Source organism: Sturnus vulgaris, chromosome 18 (assembly GCF_052056855.1).
Source record: "Sturnus vulgaris isolate bStuVul1 chromosome 18, bStuVul1.hap1, whole genome shotgun sequence".
Classification (NCBI taxonomy): domain Eukaryota; kingdom Metazoa; phylum Chordata; class Aves; order Passeriformes; family Sturnidae; genus Sturnus; species Sturnus vulgaris.
Window position 1 is genome coordinate 12,588,225 of NC_142260.1, and position 20,531 is coordinate 12,608,755.

Below are 20,531 nucleotides of genomic sequence, written 5' to 3' on the forward strand. Positions count from 1 at the left end.
GAAAGATATAAATATTTATGAAAAATTAAGGTAGTGAAAAGCATATCTAACTGAGTAGATAATGTGCAGATTTGCACATCAAAGCATAATATAAAGCATGTGTATAGAGATTATGCATAGGAATATCTAGGAAGCCATTCACAGAACTGAAAGTAAGGCTAGCCATTCTGGGAAGCAAGCCTGTCATAGCTAAAAAATAAATCCTATGAGCTTTAAGTGAAGAAAAATGTTTGTTTGTTCCAAGTAGAAAAAAAAAAGATTTAATAACCAGATACTGGCTGCTTTAAGAATCACATGAGTGTCAACTCTTAATTTTTAGCAAACGATCTAAATGCAGCATACAATGCCATCCATTTGGGAGATCTCCTCAACTTAGTGCAGTCTGACAGCATGAAAAAGTGTTTGCATTTTCTTCACACTTGCTGAGCAAACTGACAAAACATTAAGCATCACAAGTGTTAACACTATTTGTTTACGATGAAATAGTAGGTTTTGCTGCAAGAGCAGAAAACAGCAGTAGTGAAATATCACATGGTGCAGCTAAAGAAACTCTTGGGAGACTTACAAAAACCTAACAAGGCAGGAATCATCAGAGGAAAGATTTGTCAGCCAGCTGCTTACCTCGACATTTGTGACGTATGGTTAATATTTCAATTTCCCTTTTGTAAAACTGGGGCTTGCACACGTCGGATTAATGCGCTCTGATGTTGTTGTCCAAAACATCATTGCATATAAGAAAAAGAGTTTAACATAAAAATTGAGAGCATTGCTTCCAGTTGTCTGGGTGATATTTCATCCATGGATCCACATGGATGGAAACAAAATTGTAAAATGGGAATATCTACTTTCTGTAGAACTAAGGAAGAAAAAAATTCTTTAAACCTTTTGCAATTGGTGTAAGAAAAGATGTTTTGAAACATTTTTTGTATATGTTAAGCATACTATTCCTAGTATGTTAGTCACCATTGGCAAAACTGAACTTTCTATCTCTTTAAAATATTTTTTTTCTCAGCAATTTTCAGCCACTTGTTTCCTCTGTTGTGAAGAACAGAAGGATGTAATCTGGTATGAAGATAGCTGAGATTTATTTAGAGTCTATGGTCAAGCAGGGAATTTATCCAAAGACGTGTTTTTTTGGAATCCTTCCCTTCAAAACCTAAAGCCTCTCAAAATCTTGACATTATATATACATGCAATATAAAGATAAACTTGTTGGAACTGATAAGATTTTCACAGAATAGTTAAAATTACACAGATGTACGGTTGAAAATTATGTCTCATTTAATTGTGTGCCTGGAGATGGATTTTTGGGTACTGACATTTGAAAATGTTGGCCTTTGCATAGAAATTATTCCATGATAAATCTGTTCAATTAATGAAATTTTATGTCCAAATATCTGTCATAGCTAACAGAACCAACATTGATGCTATGTCTTAAATTCAAGTGATTTTCTAATATTTTGTGAGTTTCTTAGCGTTTAGTTTTTCTTTGCCCGTAATCAAGGTGGGTACAAGAGGTTCTTTTTCCAATACACTTAATCAAAAGAATAAGTCAAAGTCCAAAGAATTCCAAGAAATTCTGCAGATGCAATAAATTTCTTGACTAATGAAGGCTAAACATAGTAGACTAGAACTTAAAACTTTTTCTCCTATATATGTTGGATAATGATGAAGGGTTTGAGCTATTTTGGAAAGCAATGAAGATACAAAAGATGTTCTGAAGTTGTTTGAATTTTTTGAATGAAAATTCTGTACTTTTGAAATATTTTTATTTACTTTTATTTTTAATTTTTCTTCACTCCCCATTTGATTTTTCTTTCAGTGAGAGGGTTGTAAGGCTAGAAAAACACTTATGAGAGGTTGGAATGGAAACAGTGAACAAAGGAAAGTGGATTAGTTAATTTTTCGATTGGTTTTATTAAATGAACTGCTAATGAAACTACTTGCAAAAAATCTCCATTTTGCAGAAATAAGCCATGAAAAAGCATATTTTTTGTTCTTTCACTGGAAGTATTTAACTTCAGTACAACTATAATGTCAGTGTTGGAAAACTGAGTAAGGTAAGTAAGTATCCTACTTACCTATTTATACAGTTGAACATGAGGGAAGACATCTATGACCTTGGAGGGCAAGAAACAGCAGGTACAAATTGAAACATGAGATATTCAAACTTTGGTTCAGAGACAGACCTTCTCCTCTTAGGGCACTGGAATAGCTGTTGCCCAAAAGAATTGTATATGCTCCATCTTTAGAGATTTTTCAAGACATGACTGCTTCAAGTCTGGAGCAACCATGTCTCATCATCTGGCGACCCTGCTCTGAGCAGAACTTTGATGAACTGCCAAAATCCCTTCCAAACAGGGTTTTCCCAAGTTTTAAAGATCCTGCATTCAAGCTTTTGTTGTCTGAATATGTGAAGTTCCTTAAAGATTTTTTTTCTCTCAAATTATCAATACACAACTTAGAGTGTGTATCCTCAAGAACTGAAAACTGAATGGATGTGGCTGCTGGCCACAAACCCAGCATTTAATGCAGGTCCTAGAGCACAGTAATGTTTTTTACGTTCAGTAAAGGACTGAATCTCTGAGCCTGCACTCTGGCACTCTGGTGGTCGATGTGCATGGAGCTGTTGCCTAAATCATAGAGGGACACTAAATTCTGTACAGGAAAGCTTTAGCTGAAGGATGGTCATTTCTGCTTCCTTTTGTTGTCAGTAGGAAGAAAGAGTTCTGCTTTCTGGCAGAGGCTGGAGAGTACTGAAGGCAGCTGTGCTAAGCTAAACTAGTTTTTATGATTATGTCTCAAGTCTCTACCTCTTAATTTCTTGTTCCTAACACCTATAAGGTCCTTGCCTCTTTAATCTCATTCGTTGTTTTTTTTACAGACCAAGTTCTCCACAGAATGGCACTATGTGAAGGTATCCACAGATATAAATAATTTACACTGAAGTGAGATTAATTGATTATTAAATTGATACTTCATGAATGGTGATAAAACTTGTCAGATTAATGCAACTCAGGTGTCAGAGTTGAAAAAAAATATTTTTAACTCTCTGTGAAAAAAGCATACATTGATTTTGTCCAGCTATGAAACTGACTCCTAATAAAATGCAGAGATATTTTCGAGAAATCCCAGAAGAAACTTCCAGAAACAAAATATACTAAGATGATACGTCATTGAAAACAATTCTGTTTTCACAGATAAAGTTACAATTTTGGCTGTCACAACTATGAAATGTCTCTGTGGCTGTGTGTGCACAAAAGTTAAGATGAGCAAAGAAAGTTAAGTCCATACATTTCTGACAAATCCTTGTACTTTCAGTATTCTATAAACAAAACTCCTGCAGAAGATACATTCAAGAGAGTAGCTGATTTCACACCAACATTTTTAATTTCTTTCTTCTGTGAACTTTAGTGGAGTTGTTGCAGTTATTGTCTTTTAAATGAGAAAGGGATACCATATTTAATTTCCTTCTGTTTACAGATCAATAATTTGATATTCTTCTTGACATTGAGTAGGGTGGATTTTTTTATGACTCCCACACTTAAATTTAAGTCACTTTTATTGTAATAAAAGAAAATTTAAAAGCATAAAGCAGTGCATTTTGAACATGAATGAATAATATGATTAAATGGTTAACCACCTCTTCTGGCCAAGTATAGAAGCACTCAAAGGTGAAACTGAGCTCATTAAATTTTTTTCTTATTTCAAAGTTCAGTTCTGTATCCCAAAACCAAAGTAAGCCACCTACACTTGGACGTATTTACATTGCACTACACAACATTAAAAATAACAAGAATTTTATTATCTAGGTATTTGTTATGGAAATGTGGATTTCATTCTTATCTCTTGGCTCTCTATATCCTTTGGGAAATATTCATTCCATTTGGTGATAGATAGGGGAATTATCTTAATAGAAATAAGATTTAGCCAAGTTTTTAAAATTCTCTGAATTTTAAGTTAGGACTACAAATATTGCAGCAAGGCCTCTTTCCATTTTCAGTCCATAGCAATTTCCCAAACTTTGATGTAGAGCAAAATATTTACCTAGTGAGTTAGGGAACAGCTGAGGGTTAAACATTCTATTCAAATATATTGAACTCTTTATTTGGGTTTGGAATATTTTATCAGTTCAAGAAAGAACTATTGGTCTCTGGTTGGTTGAGGATTTTCCCTCCTCCCAGTTACTCCTATCTTTTAAGTTCCATTATACTTATCATTTAGTAGAAGAGATGTCTTACTCAGGTTTGCTCCAATTCTGTTTAATTTAGTAATTCCACTGTAGGGTGGACTTTACAGACAGGACACAATTTTCCCCTAAACCTGTTCTTGTATTGCCAAAACCAAAAACTGCTGAAGAAATCGAGTTTGCATAGTCAGAGTTGTAGAACACACATCTTAATTTTCCTCTTATTCAGTGCTTTTCACTGCACTGGCTGCTCCTTGCATTGAGAATGTTTCTCATCTTGATGTATGAAGAAGTCTGTAGTTCTTTTCAGGGTCTGAATCATGAGCCTTTCCAAACAAATGACCTCAGGTGCTGAGTAGGCAGGGGTGCTGCTCTGCAAATCTTCTGCATCAAGTGCACTGGCCCTACCTCAGTCTTTCCCCCCCTCGATTTCCCTATGGCCAGATCTGTACTTGTTGATCACCCTGCAAAGCTGAATGGAGCTGAAGAGGAAGTGTTGGGAAAGAACATTGATTTATGCATAGACCATCAGAAGGATTTGTTTTCTTAGCCTTCTATTTCTATCCCATATGAAGACATTCTGTTTTAGCTGTTTATAGAAACATTTTATTTTGCTAGGTTTGAATGTGCTTCACCTAGTTTTCTTACTTCCCCAACATCCTAATGTTTTCAAAATAAATTTAGATGAAACCAGAGACAGTAAATTGCTTGCAATCATGCTGTGCAGATAGAAGTATGGTGTGTCTTTTGCAAGAAATTTTTGATACTGTGATCTCATATTTGACATTTCCAGAGACAGAAGTAATATCCATTCTGTCCTTGCATGTAGAGGATTCTACAAGAAATTGAAGTCAGATTCCATAACTAAGGGAACTGAGGTCTGGGGATCTTCCCTACTCTCTTCTTTCCTGATGGGAGGAAAAATATGGCTAAAATGAATCAGACATAAAAGGAAACTTCACTGTCTATTTATTCTTCCCACTTTCACCCCCTAAGTGAGTGGAAATGATGAAAATCTATGACCTCTTGTCAGTCTGAAATTGGAGAAGTTAATTCTTCTCTGAATCACATCTGTCATAGCTTGACATTTGTTTATTTAAACCCAAGCTTTGATGTCATACCTGTGTAATGAAATATCTTTGTGGTGGACACCAACTTCTCACCTAAACAAAGGTAACCTGCATGAGATGGAGCCAAGGCCAGAACTGGAACACAGTATATTGAAAGAGCTAGACCAACAAATTTAAATCCTTCTAATTGCAAATTCTTGCATAATCTGCCTTCATTAAATTAATGAAACCCCATCTTAAAATCAATTTTTTTGTTCCCACTGTGGATCTCTTCCAGATCCTTATTCCTTTCATGCATAGGAGGCTTCTTTTAAACTTATTTATGGACATGTTATGCATATTTATCCTGTTGACACAATGACCTTTCACATAGCCTTTTCCCTGACTGCTTTCTTCCTCTGGTATGTTTCCAGGGAACAAATTTATTTATTTCCCTAGCTTCTCCCTCTTCTCAAAGTCTTTATTCTGTTTGGAAAAATAAACTATTTTGGTCTAATTTTTCCTTTAATTAGTCTATCAATTCTTCTGTTTCTTTGCTCTGTTATTCATATTAATGACGGATAAATGCCAGGGATATTCCAGGTAAGACTTTATCTTTTGAGAATCTCATTTTAAAAATTCAACCAGTACTAGTCTGATAATAATTTCCTTTCTATTTTCAGAAAGAGTAAAGATACCATCAGTGGATATTTAGCAAATATAAGGTCTGCTTTTGCAAACACTGACACTTAAGGTGCCATACATAATTATATCCTCTGCTGTGAGTCAAAATTATTTTTACTCCCTAAAACAAAATATAGAATCCTTGTTGGGGAGGAATGTTTTGATCCTGGTATTTGGCCATCTTTAGCAGCTTTTATACAAATAGATATTTTATCTGTATATGAATGGATATTAATGATTTCAAGTCCAAAATTCTGGGCCTGATTCTCCCTAGAAACCAACTGCAAAATCATATGTATTTTTATCATAAAACTCCATATTGGTTGCTTAATGTAAATCTATGTAATGTAATCAGACTTTTTATGAGATGTCCCATCCTAAAAGTCAATTTTTAAAAGAATTATAATATTAATTTTACTCATTGGACATCACAGGCTTAAGTCATATGAAAATATAGGGCAGGTGCACTGTATTTCCTATTTGCTCTGTTTCTTCATTCTTCTTTCCCCAATTGCCATTAAGATATTCAGTTGATTATAAATTCCTAGAACTATATTGGAATAATTTTGGTCTCCTAGTGACCCTTTGTTTAATAGAAATATATTATTTAGACCTAGGAAAGATCCACCAGGACCCAAAGAATACCTGCAATACAGCCACTTCATTCCACCATAGCAGGAAGTAAATTATTTAGTCAGTTATCTTGGATATTTGTTATGAAAGGATTCATTGTTCAGGTATATCAGTGTGATTGAAATATGCTGTGGTTACTGCACTGCAAAGAGAGAGAAAGGACAGCAACACACACGGAGCTCTTGGGGGAAAAAAGGCCAATTTATTGTACAGACAGCCCGGATTTAAAGTGTGTTAGTGCAGCCAGGACAGGACAGGAGCTCATTGGACAATTGGGAAAAACATCCTTGGGACAGCACCTCAGGATGTGTCCCACGGGAAAGACACCAGGGGTTAATGTTGGTGATGAATTCCACTCTGTTTGTCACCATGTTCTCACCCTGGGAGACTCCTCCCTAACTGAAGCTGCAGTCAGCTTGTCAGCCTGGGAATGGAGCTGAGAGTCAGGAGAAATCCAGGCCTGAAAGGAATTTCCAAGCTCTAATTCCCCAGCTCTGTGAATGTGTGTGTCCACAATGTGCCAGCTGGCTGGCAGCAGAGATGTGGACCAGACAGGAGAAGGAAGAAGCTCTGTGGGTTTTGTCTTTCTGAGCTGAGGGCAGAGGTTTTTTCATGACAGCTCTCTAAAGGCAGGCACCCTGTGGCCTCTTCTCAGCAGGAAAGGCTTGGGTCCAGCCTGCCTGAGATCTGTGTCCTGTGGCAGCTTTAATAGCCCAAATCACAGGACCTCTGAGGCTGGAACAGACCCCAGAGATCATCAACCGAACACCAACTTGTGAACCAGAGCATGGCACTGAGTGATTCCATTCCATTCTATTCCATCCCATCCCATCCCATCCCATCCCATCCCATCCCATCCCATCCCATCCCATCCCATCCCATCCCATCCCATCCCATCCCATCCCATCCCATCCCATCCCATCCCATCCCATCCCATCCCATCCCATTCCATTCCATTCCATTCGATTCCAATGCCCAGTCACCCCTTCTGTGAGAAATTCCTCCTTATGTCCCACCTGAACCTCCCCTGGCACATCTTCAGGCTGTGTCTTCTCGTCCTGTTGTTGGTTGCCTGGGAGACAGTCTGACACTTTGGTTCTTAAAAAAAATAAGCAACAAAAGCTCCATGACAGAAAAATATAAGGTGAATTTCTTGGGGAACAGAATAAAATAACCTAGATCTTGCTTATTTCATTTATTTGAGACAAATCTTTCTCTCACATCCAGAAATCTACATCTAGAATGTTCATATTGCCTGGAAATGGTTGTTCTGGGTGTGAGGTTATGTTGTTTGAAAGTGTTAATTTTGCAGAAATTAGCTCTGTGAAAATGTAGATGCTTTGCAAGATGTGTATTGGGTAAATAATTAGTTTGACTTCCATTAAATTGGATGTTCAGCAAGAAGTTTAGGCAAGATTTCTGTCGGGGTGTCCAGGATGTGCCAAGTGAGGGTTTTTTTCTTGAGTATCGCCTAAGATGAGTCAAGATTCTTGATTTATAATGTGCGGAGTGCTAAAACTAAAACAGTCCAGGGCCGTCCTTACTTTGGGTGTTTGTGTGACGTTTGTTAGCTCAGAACAAGAAAGTTTCACTTTCTTTCATAGTTTTTTCCCCCCCTCATTAGAGGAATGTGTTCATATGCAAATGAGTATCTTTCAATTTCACCTACATTCTCGTATCAAAAGGCAGATGCACTATGGAGTATTGTATTTCCTTTTTTTTCTGTAGCTTACACCTACATTAATCCTCTTCTACAATACTATCTCCCTGAAATGTTTCTTAAAAACATCCTATTAGCAATGCTTTAAATTGTATTTGATCTCTCGCTAGAGGGCTATTAGAAAATTACAAGTTTAATTTTCCACAATTAAAATTTGTTGTCCTTACACAATCTGCTGCTCCTCTGTCAGGAATGATAACTTTAATACAGCAAGACACCTTGGAAATCCTGTTTATTGGAGTTGTTCTTCCTTCTTGAAATGCCTGTTCTGCTAAGCTCCTTCTCCAAGACAGTTAAGATGGAAATACTGGTTCTGCATCAGTCTTCAATAGAAGCCTTCTTTTGAATACTAGAAAGATCAAAACATTGTCAGAGTATCCAATTTTATCAAACTTCAAAGATCATATTGGTTTTATGACAGACTATTTTGACCACAGAGTAAGATTTGTATTAAATAAATTGATCCATTTTCAATTTAATTCAATTATTTTGTTTTGAAAAACTAAGAGGATTTTCTGTTTAACCTTTGTTCAGCAAATAAATTAATTCTTAAGTTAATATATTTTTCATTAATTTTAAAAAATATTAGTCAATTCATTCATTTATTCACTTATTCATTCCTTCATAAGGCAAAGTAAAAAAATCCTACTACCCGTAGCAGAATCTTCAGAAAAAAAGTCTAAAACATTGCTAGTATGTGTTACTTTTGAGATTATTTCTCTTTATTTTTTTCCAGTATGTCAAATTTGACTGTATAGTGTTCCTTTCTGGGGACTTCCATTTTAATTTTTTATAATTATCCATTTCTTCTTTGCTGCAGTGATATTGTATACAGGCATGTTATTTTTAGGAGATTTTGTCCTTAAATCAAATCTGATGCCTGTTCCCTTTATGACCCCTTTTTGAGATCTTTTTTCAGCAGCACCAGTCATTCTGCAGTCTGTTGTACATGTGCTGATATTTAGCAAAGAAATATGAGCAATGCCTCCTCTGAATGCCTAAAAGAGCCTTTCCTCAAAGTATATATTGATACATTAAAAAACTCTGACTAGATTCTCTATGTGAATTTAACTAGTTTCTCTGACTGAGATCTACATGTGTTCAATTTATTTACATTTTAAATACATTTTAAGTTGTAAAAAAATGCATCTTTGTTCAAATTTGTGAGAGGGTACTTTTTAGGGGGGAGGTATTCCATGTAATCAGAAAATTATAATTGGTCTTCTTCAACAGCATGCTATGAAATCTTACTGTTCTGAGAACAATGTTGTACTCCTTCAAAACTGAAGCATACAAAGCAGCTTTATTTCCTTCAGTGGAATTAATTAAGTTCTTAATTATACATGTGTTCAAGGACTTTGCAAGAATATGTGCAAATCATCCTGGCACCGTAGAATCTTGAATAAAGGTTTTTCTATTGTGTCAGTTCAGTCTGGTTTTCCTGTCTCCTGAACTTTTCTGTGACACCTGGCAAGGATTTCTTTATGAGAAAGTTAAGGAAGTCAGTGCACAAGCTGTGTCATGAGCAGTTCCTAAACCAGATTATAGTGATTCCTCAGATGATGCAATGAAGTGGAAACATCCCTAGTCCCAGGTGTGACATTTTTGGAGTGATGGAAGCCATAAGGGAGTCATCCAGGCCACCAAAGCCCCATTTCCACACGAGCCTTGTGCTGCCTTGTGCTGCACTGGCAGTGGCACAGGTAATTGAGCTTCACTGACACTTCCCTGCCAGACCCTTTTCATTGGCTTTTTGTACTTCATTCCTAAAGATGGTGTTTTTAACCTGAGATGAGTTGCCTGAAGCTGACTTTGTTGGCCAATTTAAGATAAAATATTTCAGCTATACCTGGGAGCAAATACTGGCATAAACCTGACTATTTTTTCTTAAAATAAGAGTCCTCCTGGACATTTTATTGACATCAGCTCCCTACTTAGGAACAAAGATTAAAAATTAATTATAAGGCTCTGAAATCCCTATTCAGCATTCTTTGACATGGGTCTTTGAAAGCAATTTTTTTGAGTAAGTCTGCACGGCACTGAAGTGCTACAGTAATAAAATTCAGGAGTTTTCTCTGAAACTGCAGTAATGGATTCTTACTTTGTTTAGAGGTAACAGTTCATTTTAATATAAATTAATTTTAATACAGTTAGTGCCATGAAAGAGTAGGAAGCTGCAAGCGACATCTAAAACAAAATTCTGTAAATTGAAGAATGATAATATTTAATATTTACACAATCTTGTAAAATAATTTTCTTGGCCAACCAGTATAAGGAGAGAGAGAGAGAGAGAGAGAGAGAGAGACATAATAGTGATGTGCATCTTTTTGTATGTTTAACAATTTTGCATAACTACTTTCTATGAGTAGTTTTCCAACATGGAATGCAGCTGATCAAATATAGTATCACAGACAGAAGCTTGTCTTCAGCTGAGACATGTATCTCCTTGGCAACTTTAACTCTCTAGTTGTCTTTCCTGGCATTTTTTGGTAAGTGAAGTACATTACTGAAGTCCATCCATGCCAAAAGCACAGAATTAGGAGGAAGGACTTTTCAGCAGTTTTTAACATTGTTGAAAAAACACAACTTGGTCTAGACAATGTAGTAGGTGATTGAGATATAACAGGAAAGTCCAGTGTAATAGTTATCTGCAACAATCACAGAAGAACTCATGTTGCAGTTCTTGGTGCAAATAAAGTACAACGAAAACTTAAGAAATAGTCAGACTGGGCTTCGTTGTCTATAACTTAATTATTTAGAGTTAAATTCTATGGTGGTAGCTCCTTATTTTTGCAATGGGCAATAGACAAAGATATTCAATATCTGTAATTTTGTTTCTGTCTGATCTGGGTTATCTCTGGGAAAAAGAACTTGCAAGAGTTGCAAAGTTCCAATTGGAAATGTATTGTGCACTCTGTGAAAGAAGGTATTGCACAAGCTAAGGAGGGGACAGAAGATGAGGACAAAAACCTTTTTTCTTGATCTTGACCTTGAGTAGTCTTTATTATAAGAACGAGGGAGTATATTCCTTTCTTTTCTGTTTTGGGGGGCTGGTCGTGGGGTTTTTTTTAAAGGGTAGAAAAATAAGAACATTTGCTGCTGACCTGAACAAATGTGTAAAAAGATTCCTTGTGCTGAGAGGTATTACAGATAAGTGTGGTTTGTGAAATGTCAGTGTGGGTGGACCTGAGATGATTGAAAGGAGGGATGTCATGAATTCTTTATAAAGATAAACTTGCCCCAAACTCCATAACATTTGTGAGAGTTGTTCATCGATGGTATGAATAATCTTTTGGATTGGTATCTCGACTATTGTAGCTCTGCAAACTGAGAGAGAAATGGATGCTCCATATCTCTTGGAGAGATATTTCTTTGTTAAACATTGGCATTGCTGTTGAGCTCTGAAGTTCTCTCATTCTTGCAGGTTTTTCTTGGTGTAGGGGAAAGAAGTTCTTGTTGAAATGCTTTTTAACTGAAATTGAGACATAATGAAATATTAAAAGTAGGGAAATGAAGGAATCTGCAGTCCTAAGAATATTGCCAGGAAAAGAAAGATTCTGTGCAAGAATCACCTCTCACTAAATAGACACAAGAAATGTGTGTTTTGTGCTTTCTAGCATCTTCAAAATGCTGCCCCATGTGACAGAGGTGAGTTGACTTCCATCTTTCTTGTGCTACACCTTCTGCTCACTGAAAGTTTCATATTTGGCAGCCTAATGGATGTGTATCTCTGGATTTCTACACAGCCCTGACAACCAACAAAGCATGCACTTTTATAAGCATTCTAGGAGAGAAACATGGGGAAATACTATTTCAGGAATGAGGATCCTGGTGGTTCTGGAATATGAAAATAAGCATGATGGAAAGATTCTGCCAAGGGTAGGGCTGGCAGCATTCTGAAAGTACAGCTGCAGGACTACAGCAGTGTTAGGAGTGTCCTTCCTCACACAGGAAAGAGGAAGACAATCCTAGTGCAGTTCACCAAGCTGAACCCTGACATGAGTTATTACCTGCTTTAACCTGGGATAGCTAACTGAAACAAACCAACACAGAAACAGGGAACAGTCTGAGAATTAAGAGTGAATGCTTTATAATAAACATATCTTAAAATAGGGTTCAAGAAAAAAACCAAGTTTTGCACATACAATATTCCAGACTGGGTTAAAAATGGTAGCTGGGAACAGTATCTGTGATAGTGAGTTAAGTTTCACTTATCATGATGTATTGCATATTTCTGTCAGCATCACTATGGAAATATGACTTTCAGAAGCAACCAAAAATACTTGCTCTTTTAGTGAGTAACAATTTAAAGCATAACTATATATGGGACAAAAGTCTCCTTAAAAAAAGTAAAACTCATATTACCTGTCCTAGGAGATGGTATATGTCAGAAAGGAGATCAGAGTTAACTTTGAATTCACTAGCTTTGGGATCAGTTAAGGACCTGAGTTAAAGCCATGTTTTTAAGTTACCAGAATGTTTTATTTGCAAAGATAGGGTATGCTAGTGTAAGGTATAATAGTGTGCATAAGGGATGTATGCTGAAGCATGATAGAGATCAGTGACTTCAGGAGCCAATAGAACAGATAAATGTTACTGTGGGTTTTGTCTAGGCCTCAGGGTCCAGCTTTTAGCACCAGTTGGCTGAGTCCTTCAGGTTTCTATAGAAACCTTTTGTATGAGACTTTAAATAGAGGCTCTGTGTGTACCATAAAAGTAAGAATTCTCTGGTGTCTTTGGTTACATGGTTCTTCCTTCACCCCAGAGTCAAGTCTGATAATATTGAGATTAGAGATACTCTGGAAGGAACAGTGCTATAGCAATAACAAATATCTGTATGATTTACATAATTTTGTGATCTTATGTTCTATATACAGAAACTGTCCAAAGCATATAATGCCCCCAAAAGTTTATATGCTTCATTCAATAATACATTAATATTAACTAATTTGTAATTTCTTTAGGAAAGGTAACTATTTCTTACAGTTCTGAATGCTCGTTAATTAATGTCTTCTATAAAAGATCAACGTTATTGGTAGAATTATGCTTAGAGAAAAATTCTTCATCTGGGAGATCAGACTCACAGTGAAGACAGACTTGTGTTTGTTATATGGAATAAGAGAATCATGGAATATGCTGAGTTGTAAGGGATCCACCAGGATCATCGAGTGCTGGCCCTGCACAGGACACCTCCTGGAATGACACCACGTGCCTGAGAGCATTGTCCAAACACTTCTTGAACTCAGGCAGTCCATGCCATCTTTGTCTTTAAAAAATAATTCTCTGTCTCTTCCAAGATGTATTTTGTATAGCAATTTGGTCAGAAGGATGTAACTGTACTAAACACAACCTTGCCAAAGAAGCTCATTCTATTAAAATCTAATTAAATCAAAATACTGAGCCATGGTTCTTTGATGCCAGACAGTTTTCTTTTTTATGTCTGTCCGTCCAAGTAAGTCCAGCCACCTCCAGATGAGCAAAATATTTTGTCTCAAAAATAGATAAATGTCTTCCTATAGTATTTTTCCTTAGTGAGACTTTTATCTTGGGATGTTTTTTGCGTGGATGGTTCTGTTTTCATGCAAAATGAGCTGAGGACACTTTTTTTCCCTTAACATGATAATTTTGCTAGAAAGTAAGTTCAATTAATGTTTTTCTTTCCCCAACAGGTACTTTGACGATTCACTTAAAATAATTTTTTTTTAAAAATGGAATTTCTATTTTCTGATTTCCACTTCACATTTCCACTGCTTTCTAGGAAAAAGAAGTCATCCAAACTTCTTTTGAGAAACAGAATAGCTAGAGACAGTGAAAAGTTATTATCTTCAGTTCATTAACTCACTACACCAGCTCTTGATGACAAAATTGCTGCCTTCTAGAAATTGGTTTTGAAAGGACTAGTTCTTTACCAATCAATAAAATCATCCTCTTTCTGCTATTTCCTGTGAAATATTGGGAATTTATTGTGAAATTATTGTTTTGGGGGTATGTTTCATTATTTTTCTGTGGTAAATTCTTTATCAATATGAGTGACAGGTAAAATGCACAATTATGATAGCAGGATTTAGATTTCATACAAATGTTATGCTATTAGCTGTCCTGTAAACTAAGCAGGCTCTCCATTCACTTTGGTATTCTTCCAGGAAATCCAATGTGTTCACACAGGCAGATGTTGCTGCATGGGAAGTCCTCAGTGGTGGAGATGAATGCAGATGTTGCACTTGGAGCTGGGTAAATTCATGTACTGCTGGTAGGTAAGACCCCATCTATGGAAAACTTTTTTGGACACTACAATTCTAGTATCAACTGAACTGGCCAAAACGGTAACATTTTAGATATGGACCTGCCAGTTATTTCCTACAACTCCATAAGTTATTTAAAGAACAGAATGGAATGGAATAGACTTCAGTAATTCCAGTTGGAAGGGACCTTCAACAGTCATGTGGTCCAATTGCAAGTAGTGGTGAGCAGGTAAATTTCTAGGGATTTCTGGATTAAATGTTAACTCTATGCTTCCATAAGAGTTGTAGCTGCAATAGAGGAAAAAAAATCATTAAAATCTGCTTAGTGGAAAAGCAGACTCAAAACAAAAATAGCTGCTGTCAGACAGCTTGGTAGCTATCTCAGCTGAGCTCTCTGGAGCAAATTTAGAACTACTTGTACACTAGAACTGCTTGTAAACTCTGATCGGTTAATAATAAGTATGCTACTTATAATATATATAAAGTATATAAATACATATATATTTTCTATCTGTCTATCTATCTATCTATCTATCTATCTATCATCTCTCTCTATATATAATATTATTATATAACTCATGATGATTTACAGATGCAAAATCACAATGACTCTACAGGTGAGAGACCTCCTACTGGAACCATTCCATAGACCATGGAATTATAGTTCATGATTCCATCGATAAAGTCTGTTTAAAATAAAAGCAATATAATGTTAATCCACTTAATGTTAATTCACTTAATAACCATGTGTATTAGAGAAATATTGTCATGTTCATCAAAGGAAAAAAAATTCTTTCATAGTCAGTTATTTAATTTTGGTGTTCGCAGAATTTCAGAATATGCTAAATTGGAAGGCCCCCATCAAGATTATTAAGTCCAACCCCTAGGCTGGTGCAGGACACCCCAAGAGTGACACCATGTGCCTGAGAGCATTGTCCAAACACTTCCTGAGCTCTGCCAGGCTTTGGTGCAGTGACCATTCCCTGGGGAGCTGTTCCAGTGCCCAAACACCCTTGGGGTAAATCAACTTTTCCTGATACCCAACCTAAACCTGTCCTGACACAACTTCATGCTCTTTCCTGGGGTCCTGTCACTGGGCACCAGAGAGCAGAAATCAGAGCCTGCCCCTCCTCTTCCCCTCCTGAGGATGTTGAAGACCACATTGAGGTGTGACCTCAGACTCCTTCAGGCTGAACAGAGCCAGTGCCCTCAGCTGATCCTCACACAGCTTCTCCTCAAGGCTTTCACCTTCCTCGTGGCCTCCTTTGGATGTTCTCTAATGGCCTCATGTCTTTTTTATATTGTGGCACCCAAAACTGCACATAGGACACGAAGTGAGGCCACCCAAGCTCAGAGCAGAGTGGGACAATCCCCTCCCTTGCCCAGCTGCTGATGCTGTCCCTGATGACCCCTGGGGTTTTTTTAAAAATCCTGTGAATTCCAGTATTTTGTAGTTGTGTATTGAAACAGTTAATAAAATACTACTAAACCACTAACATTTTCAAATACTAATTACTTGATCAGTCTTGTGCATGACTTGTTATGCTTCTCAGTCAAAGATCCATGAGGATGAATGTTTCAAACTTTGCTTAAGTCATTTAAAGACAAGATTGTATCCTGTTGAAATGCAGAGATACTGTAGATGAAACGTCCATCAGTGTCAAAGAAAGGGGCAAGTTAATTTAGATAGAGGTTCAACAATATGTTCTGAGACAGGACAGAGAAGTAATATCACTCTGTTGAATTACTCTACTTAATTTCTATGTCATCTTTTGTTCAAAATTATTTTCAGCTCTAAGATTTAGGTGTTTCTGTTGCTGTACAACTGTGCCTCTTTTTTCAGATGTATCTCAGTAAGATTTTTGCCTTAATGTGGTATTTGCCACATTTCTCACCCATCATTTGATAGATCTTTCTCTTGTTCTTTGTGTAAGTTGATCAGTGCTCAGGTAGAGGAATATGTGTGTACACTAGAAAATGTAAAATGCCTCAGCTCCAGCATTCACAGGCTCCTCCATGTGGGGTCCTTTCTTGGGGGCTGATTGCCTAGATGGGGGATGGATGTCCCAGATTTTAAAAAAAGACTTCACCACATTTCACAAAAAAACCCCAAGTAAACCATTCTGATTACAGCTCTGATAACTTCTTAGCTAGTGTAACAGTCACTTCCCAGAAAACTGATTTCCCTTTATTAAGTCCCATGTGGCATATTTTAGATGAATCTGCTGAACTAAGCTCAATGTTCAGAATAAAACCTTACCAGCAATAGTTGCTTTCTATTTAAGCTCCTTTGGTCTTGGTTAAGAAGGGATTTTTAAACTTTATATATTCTCCTTTTCAACAGTAGTGGAATGTTTGTCTCTAAATGTTCAGAATTTGTTTAAAAGATGCATACAGTGAGTGAAAATTTCTTTTTTACCTTCAGGTTACAACTTTGCAGTGACTGGAAAAAATGTCAAGCTTTGAAAGAGCATTTGCTGTGTCTGAAACAGGTGCTTTTGTCCATGAGAGAGAACTACCTGCAATTTGGATGAAAAAGGTCTAGAGCCCATCCCGTGCTAAGAATTTGTCTGTCATTCACATCTCCTAATTAGTAAGCATTATATTCCCAGTGAACTCTGAGTTATGAAGCAGTTCTCTGCAGAATTGGAGTACAGGATAAGAGAGCCAGGTAATTACAAGTTTTTCCAGACATGTCAAACACGAACCTGTCAGCAAGGGCTCCACAAATAAGAAATCTTAGGTCTTGAAGGAAATTTTTCATTACAGCTCTCTCTACATAGAGTCATATTCCAGGGTGTTTTCTGCATCTTTTATGACACAGATTAACTTTCTGCAGTCACTAGAGAGAGTAGATTGGATATGACTCAAATCATTACATATTCCTTCTAAAAATGGTGTTAATAGTTCATATAAGAATAATACAGACTGAAACTTTTAATTGAGTTGGCTTTGCAGTGCTAATGTTTTTTTGGGTTTTTTTTTAGCTATAATGGTCTATTTGCTACCTACTGACTTGGCATCTATTGAGATGATTCAGAATAATATTTTATTTATTGCTGATTGCCTAGTGGTTTGTAATACTGAGTAATTCATAGAAAGAATAATCTTATCACTGTGACCTTAATAACTTTGTCCACCAGGGAAAGAAGTACATTCAGGAAAGCAGTTATGGAACTAATTTTTCAGTAAATTGTTTTTTTACCTGCATCCTATTTGAATTTACTTTTTGAAAAAGGGAAATGAAATTTGTTTCAAATTTCTGTTTAAATTCTGTTATAAGCAGTACCCTTTATTAGCACTACTTTTGGGTTAGATGATTATTTTTCAAACTGGATGCAGAGATGGGCCCAGCACCAACGCTATGTAATACATGCCTGTATTGAAAGATTCATAATTCTAAACTCTGCAAAGAGCTGGAAATTGTATTATATTCCTCTTAGGCATTAGAAGGATTATTTTGCAAACATGCAGGTGTTACACATGCATGACCAGTGGCACATGTGATGATGCAATATAATAATGCGACAGTTTAGATTAAAAAGTAATGAAAATAAATAAAAGTTCAATTAATGAGATCTCAGACTACGTATTACTTTAAAATTGCATAACCAGGTGGCCTATAACAAGCCATGCTTTTAATCAAATTAATGAGTCTACAGTTCAGCATGACTCAGAATAGTCTTTCCCTACAGCACAACTTCCTAACAACCCTTCATGTATCATTCATTAAACTCAGACTAGTAACATTATGTAAAGCATAAGGATATACAGGACAAGAGATTTTGAAAATGTAACCATACACAGCTTTGGAAAAACCCAGCTTTATATCAAAACCTTTAAGAACAATTTCTTAGTATTGATACAAAAAATCAACTCCTTATCTTCACCCATTCTGTGAACATTGCATGTATCTTCAAGTTTCTTTTATGAAATACTGATCTTGTCACACAGTGACATATTCTTAATACTTGTTTGAAACACGAGAATTTTGAAAATATTATTGCACAACGTTATTATTTTTCTTTTTTTTTTAAACTAAGTTCAATATTGACACAAATTAACAAAACCGTCAGAAATCTGAGGCAGCATCTGCCCCAATAATAAAGCCTGAACTGAAACAGCAGTGATAGCACCATCAATATGAAGAAAGCTTCCCTGAAGGGTAATAATATCTGGAGAAAGAAGTAAATGATTTATGCTGAATTCAGATTTATTTAACTTTTTTATTGCCACCTCCTGCTTCTGATAAGAGTTTAATTACTGAAGTTACCATGAGTCCTATCACATGGTTAGACTTCCAAATACAAGGAAGTTACAGTAGTGCAGGCTCCTCAAAGGTGGAAGAGCTGAGTAGGTCTTTAAGCTTAAAGAGGTTGCAGAAATATCATCTGAATGCTGAAATAAATCTGTTTATTGTTGGTGCTTCTCCAGTAAACAGGCTGGTGTTTGATTTTGAATAACCAATATTTAATATAAAACTATCTTGGATCGAAGAAAGCAAACTAGCCTTGGATCCAGATCCATTTTTAAATCATTAAGTGAGGCACTATCAGTTTCACGTATTTGGTTTTTGCAACCCTTGTTTTATTTACCAATCTAAATAGCTGCTTCTCTTCAAAGCTGGCAGGACAACATAGAGCAATGGCTTTGAAAGCATCACCATGCTACAGGTGCCTCAGCAAGATGAAAACTTCATTTTCCCACAGGAACCTCAGCAAGCTGGAGTTTGAGTTTGTATCTGGCACTGGATGAGTTTCCTCCACGAGGCGTCCGTGGGAATGGTAACCAACATTTCCAACCTTGCAACATTATTCCCCAAAGTGCTGCCTGACTCATGTTCATTTGAAAGAGTTTTCAGCTCTGGAGAAAATTACAGAATGTAGACTATTGTAAAGGACTCTGATAACAGTGTCAGTGTACAGCCAAAGACAATTATCTTATGGAATATTACAGAAATTTCCCGTTTTCTGTACAGGAAGACTGAAAAATGTGTATGTGATATTTACACAGGCCTGTAACATGCCATGGTCTCCAGAAATCTTCAGGTATGAAAAAAAATTAATGAAACTTTATTATATAATTCTCATGGCACAATTTACAAGATAAGTAGATTTTTAAGGTGGTATAAATAATGTGTTCCTCTTATTCATCCTCTGCAAGCACGAAATGTGCTCTGATTTTTAATAGCATTGCAGTGGTATTAAAATGATACTTTTAATGTTTTGTTGTGTCTGCATTTTTTTTTTAACTAGTGAAAATTTATGTTATTTAAATTTGTAAGTAACACTAGTTTAAATTTGAAGAAAAAGAATATTCCTTAAATGTGAATGGAATGGTCTTCACATGGACAAAACTGTCAGCTTGTAATTCTTAGTGGTTTTGTGTTGCTTAACTTTTTGCTCTGACAGAATACTCTCATTATATATGTGTTTTAAACTTCAGATTAGAAGTGTAAGAGTCTAGTTCCTGAATTTCATTTCCAGCTTTTATACCACATAAAGGAAAATGCATTTGTTTGTTTTTAAAAAATAATAATAAAAAGAAAAGTTTTTTTCCTTTTCAGCAGTACTTGTCTGTTAAAGGTTTTGTCATTTTAAACCCAAGTTAACTGAATTAATGAGCTACACAATATTAGACTTTGAATTCTGAATGCATATGTTAAATAATTTTTTACTTTCCTAGTAAGTTAAGAGATACCTTCATTAATATGGAAATTTCTGAGAATTGGATCTCCCCTTTTCTATGGCAAGGAAGAAAAATGCTCTGAAATTTTCAGTCTTTTTAAATTTTTTTCTGTTTCTGAATGAAGGAGAGTTTGTGATTGTAAGCTTCACACCATTGTGCTGCTATGTTGTGGTGTTGTGGGTTCATTTCTCTTTTTTTACTTTTTTTAAATAGTATAACTTACATTATGTTCCTCTATTTCTTATTATCAATAATCTTTTCTGAATGGAACTTCATCATCATTCAAGTGCCACTAAAATAAAGGTTAGATTCTCTGTACATAAAAA

The 20,531-nt window shown here is 36.0% G+C and overlaps 1 long non-coding RNA gene across 2 annotated transcripts in view; it reads left to right on the forward strand.

Moving 5' to 3' along the window:
* Nucleotides 1-20,085, forward strand: part of LOC148221757 (uncharacterized) — a 69,296-nt gene extending 49,211 nt beyond the window's left edge. For both annotated transcript variants that reach the window (XR_015807473.1, XR_015807474.1), the window contains exons 2-4: nt 14,419-14,525; nt 16,943-17,188; nt 19,141-20,085. This is a non-coding gene — a long non-coding RNA (uncharacterized LOC148221757). The remainder of the gene's footprint in view (nt 1-14,418; nt 14,526-16,942; nt 17,189-19,140) is intronic.
* Nucleotides 20,086-20,531: the final 446 nt, after the last annotated feature.